Consider the following 18,821-nt stretch of genomic DNA (forward strand, 5'->3'; position numbering starts at 1 on the left):
CTAATGAGTCAGACAGGCAGCACTAGTCACCATTCAACCCCATAGACCAGTCAGAGAATGAGCAGAAAGAGAGGAAAAATTGAGAGAGAGAGAGAGAGAGAGAGAGAGAGAGAGAGAGAGAGAGAGAGAGAGAGGAAGCAAGAGCCAAAATGAACAGAAAGCAGAAGGGTTATAGTGACCGCACTACAGTTATCACTAATGGAGACTGTATATGTTCAGGCCTCAGTCCTTAGACTTATCGGATTGGAGTCTGTGTATTGATACTTGGGTAAAAGAAGGTAAGTCTGTTTCCTTCATTGTTTTGTATGTATTTAGCATATACGGATGAAAAGTTCACCTAAACCAAAATTTTCTAAACTAGGGGTCTGCCCACTAGAGGGCATCAACAAACTTCCAAGTGGGCCTCAAGAGGATATAAAACAATTTAAAATTAGACGAATCAGAAGCAAAAAAGTATATATTTCTAACAAATATACATATAGTTATACATATAGATATGTTTTATTGAGTAGAAATTGTGGAGGGCTTTAATATTGTTGTGGACGATAATGGTTCTTAAAATCAAAAAGGTTTTGGCCTCTCCTTAATCAAAATTCTGCATGTTTTTTTAAACCAATGCTGGGCAAATATTGGACAGAACACATGTTGGTTTACAAATAAACGTATCTGTTAACCCAGATATTGTCTTTACTTAAACAACCAAGTAAACATCACTTAATATTTTCTGTTTTGAAGCCAACGCTTAAAGAGTTTAGTTGATTTAACTTTTAAGCTTAAAAAATCCATTAAACTTAAACATTCGAGTAAAATGAACTTAAAATTATTAGTTCATGTTGTGAGGAATACCCATAATCCTTTGCCCCTGATTATTTTTTGCTTTTACACAGAATAAAAACTGATTAGAACTTTCACTACTCAAATATTTGTTAATAAAATGTCATATAGGTTCAAGCTCTTATATTATTGATGTTGTTTTTTTGTAAATTATAATTTTGTGAAGTCACCGTTCCGGTTATCAGTGTTTCCGTACATGAACCCTGTTCAGAACATTTTATTGTATTTCTCTCCACCGAATTGACAATGTATGTCAAAAACACAGATTTGTGTGTGTTTCTGTGGAGAATCACGTTAAGTCAATGATTGACCTAAAATCAGTCATTATTATTCTGTTATAATACCATTTATAACATCAAAAGTAATATAAAGCGATTAAAGTTATATGCAACGAGTTTCCTCACAAATTTCTAGTAATGTCAACCAATCCGGGTTAAGAGTGAAGGAATATTGGAAGAAATTAAAACATTTAGTCTATTCAACTTAAAATTGTTGTTAGAGCAACTTATATGTTTAAGTAATTTTCACTTAAAGTTTTTAAGTAATTATTACTTAAACTTTTAGGGCAACGAGTTACCTTCATTTTTTTAAGTAAACTCAACTTATCCGGGCGCGGGTTGTCCCAACCCTGAGTTGAAACAACCCAGCATTGCATTGTAACAACCCAGCATAGGTTTATTTATTAACCCAACATGTGTTTTGTCCAATATTTTCCCAGCATTGGGTTAAAAATAACCCAGCAGAATTAGAGTTGGTGTTTTATTTTTAGTCAAATAGGGTTTTCACACTTTTGCATATTGATCCAAACATTTCTAAGTTAATCAGGATTTTAAATCAAGTTTTAATAATGATAATAATAATAATAATAATAATAATAATAATAATAATAATACGTTTCAATAATAATAATAATAATAATAACAAGAATAATAATAATACGTTTCAACAATAATAATAATAATAATAATAATACAGTTTAAAGTTTATTTTTAACCCAGCACTGGGTCAAAAGGGGACAAGCCCAGCCCCTTGGGTTGTAATTTAACCTATGCTGGGTTGTTTCAACTCAAAATGCTGGGTTGTTTTAACTCATTGCTGGATCAAATGTAAACATTTTCTGGGTTAATTTAACCCAATGGTTGGGCTCGTCCCTTTTTGAACCAGCGCTGGATTGAGATAGCATTTTTCAGAATGTAACATTTGTTTTTTCTTTCGGCATTAAAGCGAAACCCCTCTGCTAACCCTTTAGTGGCCATATCAGTGTCGGCGCCACGAGCGGGCCCTAGGGGGCATGGCCCGGCCACTTGAGTCACTGTGCCCCCTTACTTCTCAAAATAACAATGAACTTAATAATTAAAAAAATGTGCTGCAAATACATTTGGTTATACAATGAATACTGAATAAAATTCGGAGTATAATTAATAAAAAATAATAATTAAAATACTAACCCACAATGTTTAAGAATGTGGGGCTTGTAGTGCAGACCGTGCTGAACTCTGGGTAATGTAGTCGAGGAGCGCTGTGTTCGCATGTGCGTTGTTAATAGTGATACACAGAAGGAAATACGAGCTGTTTTCATGTTTATCTCAAGTTTATTTGCAAGTTTTGCCCTGCCACCCGGGTGTTCAGATGATGTAAACCTGATAAGAAAGCGATGGAGACTGTTTCGTTGGAAATAAAAAAAAATGTGCTTCGGAACCACATTGTCTGCTCAGCACTGCGTGTAAACAAACCCGAGTGAACTGTTACAATTACCGTCACGATAGCCGAGGCGGATGATAAAAAGGTAACAAATGCTAACATAGTCAGCCAGTTACATACACGCAGCCACTACATTTGAACAACACAAATTCTTAAAGGTATCCCCAGTGTTTTGTCTGCACTGAAAGTTACTGTCACGCTCGGGGGCTCAATCGCCAACTAATTTTCTGTCTAAATAATGTATAATACTTGTAAGTCTTGGCATTTGAGCAAGACGAAGAAATTTCGCGACAAATAAAAGGACCTTCTTAAAAAGTTTTAAAAAGTCCTCTCGTCGCCTGCAGCTCTTCTGAAGGTAAAACGCATAGTTCATTCTGGTGTTAGATATGTCAGTAACATTGTTTTCTTTTGCTGTTATTTGGTTATGTACTGGTCTTTATGATTTGCGTGAGTTATCCAGTCTTGCACTTTAACGTCATTATAAGTTATGGTTTTACTATAGTGAGGGATTTATTTGCGACAACAACTTGGCTGGCTGTATCAATCCTGCTAATTTCACGGCTAGTTGCTATATGTGTAAATATATAGACATATCATTTTGATTTGATGTCTTTTATTAGCTTATTTTTAAGAAATGCAAACCTTCTGGCAAAACGTTTCCAGACGCGTTAAAACAAGTTAAAAGTCAAAAGAGGAACATTCGGTTTAATCATTGTAAATACAATCTCATATAACGTTACGTTATTAATTATGCATATTTATTCTGTATTAATTCGTAGGTATTAAACTGTCCCTGTTAACGTGACTCGCTCGCACTCGCAGTACCCGGGTGAGGCTGTGTTTCAGGCGGTTGTTCAAGGAATAAAATACCTTTGTGTTGCGACTGGCCAGTGGCCAATCAGTACCAAGCATTTTACAGTGCCATGTAGTAATAATAATAATAAAATAATAAGATGAACCAGGTGCCCCACCAGTAAAATAGGAGGCCCCCTCATTCTGTATTCTCTGGCGCCGACACTGTACTAGAGTATCTCAACGCCGTTAAGCAGCAATGAGATTGCAGTTCTGCGTTTGACCAGCAGGTGTCAGTATTCGCTTATCACACAGCCCGGGCTGCTCGCGGCCCCTTGGGGAGTTTTAGCGAGCGCACGTGGTGTGACAGCTTCCCTAGGAAGTTTGGGTGACATTTGCTTCATTTAATGACACGAGCTAATTAATCATTAGCGATCCCAGAGGTATTCCTTTTAGAGAGGCTTTGTCGTGCCTGCTCCCAGCAGGAGGCTGCAGCCTCAACATGTTATGCATGCATATGTTTAACGGCCTTGTTCAACGCTAAAGACATTTTCATTTTCTCCTATTTGTGTGTGTGTATATTGGACTTCTCGAGGCCAGTCTAAGAAACCATATAATAAATGAAGTGTGTTTTCTTCGCCTTTTTGGTTTCTGGAAGCTAGAAGACCTGAAAATAAAACAGTTGTGTTATACATTTAAAAAATTGTAATTTAGTAAATTGCTGGTATTCATTGAATGTATAAAAGCTCAATATGTCACTGAGATTGACAAGGATGAGATAATTGAATATATATATATTTTACATATATATCGTACCCAAAGGAATATTTTAATTCTTTAAAGTTCACAAGCTATTAGTTGTTTTATTGATAAATCAATAAATGTTTACAAAATTCCTTAGGGGACAAATAAAATAAAAGGGATTGAATTAAATATGAAGTAAACAAATGCAGATAGTATCACTAAGATGAGAAACATGAGAAACGTTGGTAGACTCTATAGCCTTCCTATTATTTCATATGTACACCAGGCCTAAACAATGTGGGTGTTTTGTAACTTGAGGTCAAAAATAAGGTACAAGAGCTGTCAGTGGGGGGCACCCTTTTGAAAGAGTGCATATAAGTACCTCAAAGGTACTTATTTACCAAATGTATACCTATCTATATTTGACCTTTTCAAAGGGTACCATCTCAGTGATACCTTTTGTACCTTTTATTGTATAAGGTGGGTAAAAGCATCATTCTAAGCCCCCACTTTACCGCTTTGGTGATCTGAAACACAAACAGGTCACTCAGTCACCCCTGTGCTCGGTCTTGTTCTCAGTACACCTGTCTTATGTGTAAATTAATTTTTTTGACATTTTCTGTGGAGGTGATTACCTTTGAAAACATATGACCCTCACACCTTTCTGTTTTTAATATACATACTCTGCAAAACTTTTGGAGGTGCTCATCAATATCAATGTATTTTTAGCTTTGTAAGCACCACACCCATAATCACACACTGTGTCCAGCTGTTACTGTCTATAGGAGAATGCCAACAAAACAGTTCATCAGTCCAGTGCACTTTGTCTACTCCACACTTTTAGGGAATACCGCCTCTTGTGTTATGCCTCCAGCACACTGCAGTTTCACTGTAACCTTGAAGAAACTTCATAACTCCCAAAAGTTGGTTTTGTGTCCTATTTAGATTTTTACCTATCATGTATCCTTTAACATGCTGGTTCTGTAGTATGAAAACAAATTAGAAGCTCAGATTCATAAGGCGCCAAATGTCACCTCCGTCAACACTCCTAGAAATAAATGTACAAATGCTGTCACTTGCACAGTATCTTTCAAAAAGGTCCTTATATGTACCATTTTGGTACAGATATGTACTTTTTGGTGGGTATCAGTATGTACCTTTAATGTGTACCTTTGAGGTATCAATATGCACCTCAATATATACCCTTATCTATAAGTCCTTTAAAGGTACAGTAAGTAGGATTATCCCCCATCTAGTGGTAAAATTGTATTTTGCATTCAAACGAATAGTGCTCTCTAGCGCCTCGTTTTTCCAAAAGCGTGTTGCAACTACAGTAGCCATTATGTGCTCACTGATCTCCTTGTACGTTTCAGCTGGTTCACTTGTTCTGAATGAAAACGCATTGTGGAAACACGTTACGCTTTTTGTCCCTCTCTGCTATTATAGTTGTTCAATATGGCGGAATGAGATGGAAGCCTTCTTGGACATACCCGTTCAATGTAAATATAGAGAAGAAATTCTAAGCTTACAAAGAAAAGTCAGATCATTTAAAGGAGGTGGTGTCTGCCGTCGCGATCTTGGCCGCGCGTCACCACGCATTACTTGCGGATATCCGAAAATGGGTAAAAAGACGGGACGTGGGTAAAGCTGAGGTGACTGGTTGCTGAAACCACGCCCACCTAGCTCGACTCTAGTGACAGCAGTGGCTGTTCAACCATCACTCAAGTGGCCACACCCTTAATTATGCAGAACTTTAAGGCTTAATATAATTTAAATAGATGAGTTACAAAAAAATTCACCCCCCTCACAGTTATCATGAAAAATTAGCTATAGACGGTTTCAACGGACGCACGTGATACACGTCTGGATCCGAACCTTACTTCCGGTTTTGTTTTTTTAATGGTCTGACTATTGCTAAACTGATCTCTTGAACAAATGCCTCGTCGAAAATAACAAATGTTTTGGTTTCCTAGGTAATCTACGTGTTGTTTTTTTGCTTGTTATATAAATAAACTACGTTTAAAGAACTGTGTTGTTATTTATTCTTAGCGGACTTTACCGGAAATTACGTGCGGACCGCGACAGCCACTTGTGCTATGTTGTTACTGCTGAAACGGTCTATACAGACCAAAAACTTTTTTAACATGGAGGTGTATTAGAATAGACTCTCTTTTGGAGCCAGTCTCTAGCGGCCAGGTGATGAATTGCAGTTTAAATCACTTCCGTATTGGCTGCATCAAAGAGATCGGAAGGTTGCCCCTCGGTTACCCCCAACACTGTTGGCAGAGGTATATTGACACCAATGAGGGCATATTTATGAATAAAGACATCGATTTTGACTAATAAAATACTTTAAAAAACTACACATTGTCCCTTGAAGTATACTGAGGATGAATTGGATGAATGACGGCGTGCAAAGCAACCGTGTTTCATGTTCAAACTTGTGTCCCTTATGAGTAGCCTGCTTGGACCTGAAAACAACACGAATGTAGCAGTGACATAGATCACAGTGCCCCCTAATGTGTGGTTCAGTTTCTTTATTTTTTCATTCTGACTTTCATCATCTGCAATGTTTCTAGTTGCATCTTCAGTGATTTTGCAACTGTTTACTGTCAAAGTTTTGAAATTTTTACCAAAAAAGCACACATGTAACCTAGAGGGTTTTGCAGCAAAATTGTCAATGAAATGACAAAAGTGAAAAATAAGGCATTTCAGTTACTGACTTATAAACTTTTCATAACCTTCCATTAAAGTGAAATTACTGAACCTAAACACGCGACTCATTTACAAAGATGCAGTTTTTAATATTTACTACACAACAAAAAAATAATCTAACATGTTTACCATTAACAACTGAAGGAGGCATTTTTTGCCAAAAGTGCAAAGTCAGAAGTATACTTGTATCGGTCACTAGTTCTGCTACATGTGTGCTTGCATAGAGAATGAATTATTCTCTTTCATAGCCACCTTGCCATTAATATGCAAAGAAAACCTATGCCTTCCCTACTTTGCCAGGTGCCATTTAACATCGCTTGGATGTACAAGGGCATCTTTACATCCACTTAAATCAAGAGAAGACCTCACTTCAGCACATAGAAAAAGTAATTAAGCAGCTCCCTAACAACACTTTTAGGACACATTTAGGCAAAAAGCGAATAAGGGGGGAATTACTTTGTACATTAATGAATCTAATTCAGCGAATCAGTCTTGCTTTTCAAAACAACAAGACCTACCCAATTCATTAGAAATACTGATGTTGGAAGTGCGTAGCCAATAGGCCACATCTCTAATGGGCACAGCGCTAATGTAATGCACACTGCAATCTCCACCAATAATTGGCATTTGATTGTGCAATTCAGAATTGTTAGACCCTGACAGTTTGGAAGTCAAAAAGTCAACACTTGACTCAACACTCAACTGCTTGTCTTCAATTCTGGAGCCAGTGCACACCTGGTGCCAACAACCTGGCAAGCCCCAAGTACCCGTTAGCCCACCCGTGGCGAGCAGGATGGATGCACTCAAAGAAATCACCATAGTTGAGGACATAAAACTTTTGCCGCCAATAGCGCAGGAACTCCTTGTTCTCTGGAGAGCTTCATCTGGAAGCTTTCAAAACCTCCCGTCTCCTCAGCCAATTACTGGGTCATCTCCAATTATGCATTATTTGGTGCAACAAGGTGAGGTACTTCCAAGTTACCTGCCCCTTCTCAGTTGTTTGTGCCCAGAAAGATATTTAGGCATGCACGCTACACACGTTTATGTCTCAGCTGGAGGCCAAATCAAGACAAATAAGGCTTATCTCTAAGAGTGAAGTCTACATGTCCCCGCACGACGCACGCAGTCACCGAGAACCACAAAGTCGCTGCTTATCAACGCTGAATCAACATCATTGCCTGTCAAAAGTTCAATTTCAACTTAAAAGAGCCTGCCAGAGACTCCGATCCTGCTGATACTAGAAATGTGTGTGAAGCAGTTATGAAATACTTTGACACTTTGCAGAGCTTAGCTTTTTATGAATTCTGGTGGAGGCCTCCATTCATCCAGCGCCTATCAAGTTCAATGCGTGAAATCACCTTTTGGAGTTAGCAAGTGGGAAATTTGTAACGGAGCCCCGAAGGATAGCTTATTTACTCAGTTGTTTATGGCGAATCAAAGTGCGGCAAACTTTCTCTCTTCCTGGCCTTGCCGCCTTTTAACAGCGGGTCTTTCAAGATATTGTGGGGTGGGGCGTTGGGTTGGGCGTGATTCTCTATCTTCGGGAACCCCACAATTACATCTGGCACAACGCTGCATGAAGTAACGCTTCATAAGCCTTTGTGCAACCATGCTTTGAAGCGCTCAGGCCCTCTGTAAGTTGGCTTTTTGTCTCCCTTATATCCCCCTGTCAACCCCTCCTTTCTACCCATTGGAGACAGAAGACAGAATGCGATGTGTCGTCTTTCCCTGCTGCACAAAAGCTCAGTGCATTTGACACACCTTGGCCAGCACAAAAGATAAAAAGCGAGGCAAGGCTTGGACACGCAGGACGCCGCTGCCAGGCCCGATAAAGACGCTTCAAAAAAGTCGAGCTGTGAGGAGCCACGGCCCTCTTCTTCTTCTTCACTTTCTTTCTTCTCAGGACCATGCAGTGACAGAGAGGAAAGAAAGAAAGAAAGAAAGAAAGAAAGAAAGAAAGAAAGAAAGAAAATGGAGGGAAGGAAATTGAATACTGTGAATGCAAATTGACCTGAATTCTGGGAAATGATAAAGTATTGAAATTCTAATGCACATGTTTATAATAATAAAGATTTTGCTTAATTCCCCCTACAAGGATTATAAAATATAAAAGCAAGCTTACATTTTGAGTGGTCACAAAGAATGAACACACTAAACTACTAATGTCTGTAATAAAATTTTTTTTTTTAAGGTTTGTTTGACTAGTGGATAGGAGCTGCAGAAACATCTGTCAAAAAATATAATAATGAAATTGACCGAATGCTGTTGGCACGTTTTAAACTTGTTTAAAAATGTTTTTGCTTCAAATCTATTATTTCTGGCCACAGGTTAATCAGATAAATCAAACATCAAACGCCACGTTGCTTTTTCAGCAACGCTGGATGAACAATGGCGCATGTACATCAAGTTGCAAGAGTTTTTAACCTTGTTAAATGAGGTTTACTTAATATATTAGGATACTGACCATTAACTTTATTCAGAAAGGACAGCGAAGAGTGACTGAAGATTTTTTTGCATGTACTTAGAGGGTTTTGCAGTGAAATATTAAATTAGTTAAATACCAATGAATTGAAGTGACATTTGTAAAAAAACTTAACTAATAACATTTTCTTTGCCATTAAAGTGAAACCTAAACATAATAACCTGATAAAAATGCTAATTTACTAGAAAACATAGATGCACTTAAAGGCGGAGTGCACAATGTTTGAAAAACGCTTTGGAAAAGGAGACGGGCTGACTATCAAAACACACTTGTAGCCAATCAGCAGTAAGCGGCGTGTCTACTAACTGACCTTCTTGCCGGGGTTGCGTATGTGTGGGGCGGGCCTTTTAAAAGAAGGTCCAGATTCTATTGGAGTAGGGGCGTGATTGTAGGTGATTTCAAATATCAACATTGGCTTTCAAACATTGTACACTCCGCCTTTAAAGGGGTTTGCATCTGAGCTCTTTTTATGTCAGCATATCAAACATAATTCAGTGGAATGACCCCACCATAATAAAAAAGAGGGTAACACTTTACTTGAAGAGGTGTTCATAAGACTAACATGACACCTTCATAATCATGACATGACACGTGCCATGACATGTAAGGAGATTTTATTCATGTTTATGACAACTGTCATTAAGTGTCATTCGTTCAATTATGTCATTTTTTAATGCAAAGATGCCATTGTTTGAAATGTCTTTGTCATGACAACTTGACATTACCAAGACAGGATAACTGACCACTTTTTACCAGTGATACAAATTTAATTTGTCATTATAATGTCATTACGTGTTAATACGCTGTCATATAGTTTTATAACAGTGTCATAAATATATTTCTTGACCTCAACTACAGAGGTAAAAATATAATTTGTCATTAAAATGTCATTAAGTGTTAATATAAAAATGTCATGATAATAATCTTTAGTTCATAATGTTTTTTAAAATGTTCTCCACGTGTTTTACAAATAAAGCAATCATTCAATAATAATAATAATAAAAATAAGTATAATTGATAAAATCATATTTTATTGCCTTTGGAGATTCACCTAAAATTAAATGAAAACAGGATAATAATGGGTTAAGCCATGCAGCGTTGGGTCCATATTGCTGGAGAAACTAATTCAATTAATTAAACGTTTTGTTAGTTTTTTCTTCTTGGTCAGAAAATTTCAGAACCCTCTGTGTGAGGAACATCAAGTTCTGTTAGATGTCATTTTTTATTTATTGTGCACATGCATAGAGTTAAATATAATCTTTTGACGTGTCTGTTGCATTTTGTTAAGATATTTAAAATTATTTTACATTTTTAACACTCAACATTTAATGGCATTTAAATGACAGATTAATGTAATGTTAACCCATAAAGCTAGGTTGTTTCTTAAGTTTGATAATTATTCTGCTATGTCATGTTTATAACAGATTTATGACAAGTTATAATGTATTTTTTTTCAAGTTGTAATAACAAAGACATTTCAAACAGTGTCATTTTTGCGATAAAAATGACATAATTGAACAAATGGCACTTAATGACAGTTGTAATAACATCGCATGCCATAACAGGAACATTTTAGTATTTTTTATGTGTTTATCCAAATACGTCCTGTATATGCTTATGTATTGTATATAATGCTTAACATTATTGAGTAAGAAAATGTGAAACTCTAATTTATCAATACATAAGGTTATACTAAATGCACATCTCTAAACTGTCAATTCAACTTACTATTTTTTATCTTGACTATATATGAGTTGTTATAACCAAAAGGTCAACTTTATTTTATAAGTTGTAGCAACTCATCTCTTAATAATTAAGATAAATAATAGTAAGTTGAAATTACTTCTGAATGAATCTGAGTTGATTCAACAAACAAATTAAGGCAACAAAGAATTTTTTACACTGTAGGCTTTTAATTTGAATGTTCTTTTAAACATATTCATTTTAGTTATACAATAAATTCATGACTTATCTATACTTCCTCCACTTATGATTCTCCATCAACTTTCTTTTTTCTGCTTCCACTTTCTCTCTCCTCCTCTGCTGCTCCTCTACTGAAACAGATGGCAATTTATGCTGAGTACAATCAGGACTATTCAGCATTGGGGAGGCCGGTCTTCCCCACAGGAGTGAAGCCCAATCACAGTCCTAATGAACACATTGAGATATATCTGCTCCAAATGAGTCCCAGTAGGAGTCTGCCCACAGGTACCCCCTGCCCGCTGGCATCACACACACACACATGCACCAGACCTGGCACAGCACAGCACTGAGCTTTACGAACAGCACTTAATTCAATCAAGATTCTTATCTGCAGCTGCCAGCATTCCAAAAGTGGAAAAAATAACAATAAGGATTTGTTACATGCAGAGAGTTAGAGATTGACAGACTGTTTTTGGGTATTTGATCGTGACTTAGCAAAGCAGTTCATGGGGTGATGGCTGATATGCATGTGAGAAGTGAGATGACTATTACATTTTCACATACGTTTTGAGTCTTAATGCTGTATTCTATGGTTATAATTACGTCAGTAGAGATCCAAAGTTTCTTGGCAGGTAATAGGTCACTAGTAAGCACAATCTTTTTAATACAAACCTAAGAAATTACATGAAGGGGACGTTTTCTGGACAGGGTTTAAGTCAAGACTAAAATGCATGTCTGGTGTGAACATATGTTAAAATATATCATGTTTGTCCTGTGCGGTTACTATATGCGTTTTGAAATTAGGGGTGAGCTGTTGGTTGCAATTCACAATCTCACTACTAGATTCTGCAAAAATGTACATACACCACCTTTAAAGGCGCTCTAAGCGAATCTGTGTGACACAGTGTTGTCAAACAAAACTGAGCGTAGCTAACTCCTCCCCCTACCTTCTGTGCTTTCTTAAAGACTCATGAACGCGCCCAATCCCCACTCTCAAATTTAGTTTATTGGCTGGAACATTTTGTTATGTTTCGTGGTGGTATGTTTGGCCACTTTGTTTTTGTTGCAGTTTGTGGAGCATGGGCTGTCTACAGAGACCGCGTTTTTCCCCCAGTGTGTTCAGGGAACAGGCACCTAGCAGATAGTGAGGAGATGTTTACTGTATGAAGCAAAAAATGTTTTACGGCCTAAAATGTGTGAATTTGCTTAGAGCGCCTTTAAATGTCCTAATATAATCCAGGCTTAGTTCTGTCTTTATCTAAAGCCATTATAATTTAGCTATCATTTTGAAAGTAAAACTGCATTCAGACTAGCGACGCGATCTCATTGATTTCAATGAAAGCTTGGGGACTTCTGGCGTGTCCAGTCTTTCGGAAGCGACTACCAATGAGAACGAAGCAGTGGAGTTTACGTCATCCGTCTCTTGTCAGTTACCGTAGTGGACGTTACTAATTTGTTTATGACAACGAGATATAGAAACGCTTCTTTTGAAAGACACGAGTGACACACAGCGACAAAGTCGCTTAAATGTGAATGAACCTTAAGTCTTATTCTTATTAACCCTCATAAGCCTCTATTTTCCTGTATACGTTAGAGTTCCTTGTGGGTAAAAATGACCCCACACTGTCAAAAATAAAGGTACAAAGCCGTCACTGGGGCAGTACCCTTTAAAAAAGGTCCTAATATGTACCATTTAGGTACAAATATGTACCTTTAAAGGTACATTTTGGCAGTTCAAAGTACTAATATGCACTCTTTGGGTACAAAGGTGTACCTTTTTGAAAGGGTACTGTCCCAGTGACAACTTTTGTACCTTTATTTCTGAGAGTGCAGAAATTAAAAGAGCTGATTACAAATAATATATAATTTTTTTGTTTACTTCCCATCTATACATTAATGCTGTGTTTTGTTAGATATGAAGTACTTTTGTACCTGTTTACTACTCAATTCCTCAACTACACCATTAGCTTACCTGTAAAATATCACATTTTTATGAAAAATTCACATAAATTATGATCTAAATTTGATTTAAATAGTTTTTAGATATTGATCTAGATGTTATGTGTTGAATTCGGCCATTTGGTGTTAAGAAAAAAACATAAAAGAATTACAGTTTAGGAAATAAATCAATTCGACCAGCAGATGCCCATCGAGACCCATTCATTTTACTGGATATGGCCAACTGCTCAAATCACTACTTTAGTGATACATTTTGTGAATTTATGTTTATATAAACATTAGAAAGGACATTAAAAATAAATATTATTTAAAATAGTATATCTTGAGACCTAAATCCAGGCTAAAGTCTTATAATAAAATTATGAGATTAGGTGCATCAAAGTTTGATTTCACTTTAATTTCAACATTTGACATGTCCCTACTCAAAGTCAAAATGAAAGCTATCAGGGTTATAATTTCACAAAATGTTCTTTACATTATGCAGAATGATTTTATGTAGAAAACAGTAAATCACATAAAAGGCTTAATTATATATATAAAAGCATACTATAAATATAGCATATATTCAATATGTCAATGCCATTCCATCTTATACACTCACTCCATTTGGTTTGTAGTTACAAACAGCATAATCCCATCATGTTACTGTCGACTCAAATGCTTTAAACAATGCCAATACCATTTATATTTCTATGCGTGTACTGTATATCCCACAGATTCATGTGGCCAGTCTTTTATACAGACACACTTTTCCCATCTGTCACTCTGGCTGCATGTATGTCTGTGTGTGGGATGGTTTGCTTTCTTGTGCTCTTTCAACTCGACAATCCATTCTGCCGCATACACAGCCATCAACAAGTAGAAACTCCCTCTAAACATGCAGGAGATCGGATCCCACACAGAGCGGTCCAGCTCGCTCGACCATCAATCAACCCCGTGCTTCTGCCTCTCCTCTGTCCGTTCGTCACAGAGGTTGACAGGAGCGCTGCCTCTTGCTCTGCCCCAATCTGCACCTGAAGAGCTGCCGGCCAAAGCCCAGTGCCTTCTGTTGCATGTCAAAACCCTACTGGGCCTGCAGCACAGAGGAAGTGCAAATATCCTCTAATGGTCTTGATGCAGATGGATGCGTCCATGACAAAAGCCCCCGTGCTGGCGGTTTTTGTCAGAAGGGCCATAACAATGACTCAGCAAAATTATGCATGCAGTGAGGTGCCTTTCTTATGCAAAAGGCCGTTGAAAGAATAGACGTCTCATTTCAGAGAGAGAGCCTTTTTTAACATGTCTTTAAAGAACAAACTTTCAAGGGACTTTCGAAACAATGGTGTGAGGGCATAATTGGATATAGGGGCCTTTTGGGACCTCTCATCTCATCAACCAACCACAGTGTTACCCAGTGTCCCGTATCTCCACTCATCGACCCCAAGTTGGACAGTTCGATGTGTGGTGGGTTTTTTAGCAGATATGTTTTGATGATGCCATTGGGGTCAGACAGGCTGGTGACTGATTTGGTGTGGCATCGTTTTGCCCTTTGAAGTGAGGAGAACATGAAGGTTCTGCTCCAACCTACCATGGGTTACGTAATGAAAATCACACCTGTCTTTGTGCGGCGTTTTTTCTTCAAATAACAGCGTAAATGGGATCCTCCTGATTCACAGCAGGGTTGCGCAGTTGTGTCTTCAGCCGGTTCTGCTCCGCGGTGCCCTGTAGAGCGTGGTCAGTGCAGTCGCGTGTTTTTGCAGTAATCTAAAACCAGGAAGCCTTTGAAACCTAATGAAAGCCTCTGGAGATGGAGGTTGGCGGTCCTGCGTCACTAGGACACTCCAAGTGTTTTGTTCAGACTCCCCATGGTAGGTCACAGACATGGACGCTCGGACCCTCTGCAGCTGCAGGGTCTGTACTGGCCTCCTCGCGATAGACAACAGAGCCGGAGCTCAACAAAACCACTGAAGAGATCGATGTGTAATTAATTACAATTGAATTATGCCTTTACACATCATAAGTGATTAGTTTACTTTTGTACGAGGGTTTATGTAAATCCATGAAAGAGTAAGGCATGTTTTTCTGAACTAAAACTGCAAGAAAGAAAGAAAAATATCAAGTTTCAATTTTGTAAACAAATGTGTAAAAGGGGAGCAGTAAATAAAGGTCCAGAAGTCTAAGCAAAACACCTCTTTCAGACAGGCTTAGCATTTAAGTTCACTGTAGCAGACTGCTGTACTTGTTATAAAAAAATCTGAGGACCAAAGATGATGCAGGGACAATTTTGTGTGCGAACAGTGGAAAAAACCTGTTTGTTATTTTGACACACTTCCAACGTTTATGGATTTTCCTGTGTGGTAAATTTGGATATAAAAGATTTTAGTAGCACACCTTGTGTGAAACAAATGTTGCAATGTTTGCACAATGCTAATTTGCTCTTGTGAGGTCTGGCCTCAGGTGGTAACTTCGGAGAACTGCACGTTAAGAGACTGTAAATTAAAACCTGACTGTGGTCTTTCCCGTAACTGACATAAACAATTTGTTTTCCCATTACATGAAATTGTTTAATCGTGGCAAAATGAGAGGACAATTAAGTTAATTAAATATAATTTCATACATCAGTCATTTAGGCCAAATCATAAATCGAAGGGCTGCATCATGTGTTTTGTACCTCACAATGCTGCTTAGGTCAAATATGGATATTTCTCTGTGAATTTAAACCAAAGGTTGGGTTTGTTCCAGCCTGATCTCACGAAAAGCGTACATATTTTACGGTTTGGCTAATTCGTATTAATTCATACGAAGTTAATGTTTCAAAATCGTACGATTCTCTTGAAAAAAACAACAACTACAAAACCAATCCCGTAAACCCGCACCTAACCCCAACGTCACAGGGGTCAAGGCAAATCGTACCAAATCTTACGAATATGATCGTGTAAATCAATACGAATTAGCCAACTAGTAAAACAGTGGCGGCGTGTGACTGCTCATCCAAGGGGAGCAAATTCAAAATATGTGTTCGGAGTGTCATGTGTGTTGCTCGTGTTTTCAAAATATGTGTTTGTTGTGTCATGTTAACCATGTGCATTACGTGTTTTGTCAAAATAAGTGCCTGCTGCGAACCCGTCAAAACCGTTTATGATAAAAGAGACGCTCATGTTCACAAAATACACTCAAGACACTCCCTTAACAGTAAACTCTGATTACACATGAGATTATGCGAGTATCTAGCAAACGTGAGCGTCTTTTTTATCATAAACCCTTTAGATGCTCTGCAGCAGGCACTTATTTTGACAAAACACGTGATGCACATAGGATCACTCAACGTGCAGAACACATATTTTGAAATTACGAACCACAAACATGACGGCTACATACATGTTGTGACGAAATTCGCATCGAGCGCCCTCAAACAAAAAGTCACCGAACGCCACTGTCGTAAAATATGTTCGAATTCTCGTTGGTTTGTTTCAGTTACCCACACTTTTAGACTTTTTATTGTATACATGCGGTAACTCACTGGCAACGTTATTAACTGTACATGTTTTACAGTATGATGCCTTTACTGCAGTTCCATTTTACAGTATAATACACTTACTGTAACCTAGTTTTAATAAAATTTTGCTTTGAAGGGGAATTAAACCCAGGTCGCCCGTGTCATAGGTCCATAACACTACTGCAGTGCCACAGAGTCACTTGATGGAAGTTACTCGCTACACCAACTAGCCTCTTCTGTCGTTCTCCTGACACTCCGAGGAGCGAAATCTTGGCGTCACTAGTGTTTTGAAGTCTTGAGGTCAAATTCAAATCTGACGGTCAAGCATTTATCCATAATCCCTTTCTTGTTTCCATCTACAATTCTCAATAAATTATTTACACTGCTGAAAAACAATTCACATTTTGAAATTGGCTTCACTGATAAAAGCATAACAAATACAATGTATTTCATTTCACAGATATATTTTATTTTTTCTATTTTATAAGCTTTTATAACAATGTTTTATTCAACTGCAGTAGCACTAAATTCAAAACATACAGTAAATCACTGTAAATTAAATGTTAATACCCATAATGCAATGCATATTACAGTAATGAACTGGAAAAGAAAATGATGGTATTTTACTGGGCATTTTGTAGAAATTACAGTTAAGTCTAACAGTGCAACCATGGGATGAATCCAGCATTTTGTAGAGTGTACAATAATAATACTATTCATTGTGATTCTGTAAAGCATTTGGCATAAGCTTTTATGTGTGTTCACTGGGTTTGAACTCATGAACTTTTGCACTGCTTACGCAATACTCTGAGCTTTACAGGAATGACCAATCAAGGTGTTTTTTATTACTTCACTATCAGCTTTTTTAAATGTATAAACACTTCTAGATCTTATCTTTAGCAGATTCTCTTGATTTCTCAGATATAATTGGTCAGATTAAATCGTCTGCCTCCGGCTACTCAAATGGTATCTATGGAGATGTTGGGGTCTGCAAGTCTATCTGAGTTTCACTGATCTCTCTATATCTATGCGAATATGGATGACAAAAGGCTGGGTGCTAGTCTGTGACGGTGCTTTTATCTTATCACGCTCTGCATGGGTGCATGGCTGGCAACCTGCTATAGGACCTGCCAGTCTCCCTTGCACTCTTCTCCATCCCGCTGCTTACAATTAGCAAGAAACAGCACGTATCCCATCTCCTTCCACTATAAAAACTTAATGAATAGATGTTTATTTTAATTAAAGTATTTACTATGTCAAAATACATTGCCTTGTCTCAACTAAACTGTTATCCCAGATCAGGTCTATAGTCCAGACAGTAAATCTGGGTTAACCTAGCGCTCCCCTGACCCCCTGCCTGTTTCCTTAGCCTCTTTGTCTCCATTTAGCCTTTCTACCCCAGCTTGATCATTTCTTATCACGTATTTATTTGTTTAATCCACTCCTCCCCCCAAAACTCGTCTACCCAACACAGACCAGGAAAGCTCAGGGATGCTGCACGACGGATGGGCGGATGTTTCCTCGTCATCCTCCGAATTTCATCCGGGGGGCAATCACCCCTGCCTTTATCTCTTTCTCTCTGTCACTCACATGCTCAAATGTGGCCATCCCCGTCCCAATCGTGCACACACATTATAAATAATGAATGCATTAGCATGCGTGAATGTCTTTTTGGGCATGTGTATGTTGGTGTGGGGGGAGGGTTTATGCCCTTAATTCATTATTAATCTACTTCACAAGCTAAAAGGAGCCTGCCTGCTGCCTGGGCCTGCTTTAGGGGGTCTGTCTCACTGCTGCCAAACAACCCCCCTGCTTTTCACTATCCTCATCGTCCGGCTAAAATCCATCGTCATCCCCCTTACCCCGCCCAAACCCTTTTATTCCACCTGTCTTCTTGATACTCTTCAATCAAGTGATGTATAAGTAGCTTTTTTTTAAACGTCAGGCATTTAAATAAATTGTTTACATAAATAAATGCACAAGCTTTATGCAATGCTTTGCTTTCTATCCAATTATATCCTTGTCTGCTGTTGTTTTGTTAACCCTAAAATATTGGCCAGAAGCTTATTGACTTTGAAGTCACTGTTAGTGCCATTTGGTTTAGATGAGGGGATGGGGGCGGGGTTATCTGAAGGTTAGCAGGCTCACAAACCCTGTTTTGATCATAGGGGCATGAGGCTTCATATTTTCCGGGTG

The 18,821-nt window shown here is 38.0% G+C and overlaps 1 protein-coding gene across 1 annotated transcript in view; it reads left to right on the forward strand.

The window, feature by feature from the left end:
- zic6 (zic family member 6) overlaps nt 1-18,821 on the forward strand; it is a 99,036-nt gene continuing 80,215 nt past the window's right edge. Inside the window, exons 1-2 of the transcript XR_012357951.1 lie at nt 1-278; nt 11,332-11,476. The gene's annotated coding sequence lies outside the window, so the exon portion shown is untranslated. The remainder of the gene's footprint in view (nt 279-11,331; nt 11,477-18,821) is intronic.

This window comes from Misgurnus anguillicaudatus, chromosome 16 (assembly GCF_027580225.2).
Source record: "Misgurnus anguillicaudatus chromosome 16, ASM2758022v2, whole genome shotgun sequence".
NCBI lineage: Eukaryota > Metazoa > Chordata > Actinopteri > Cypriniformes > Cobitidae > Misgurnus > Misgurnus anguillicaudatus.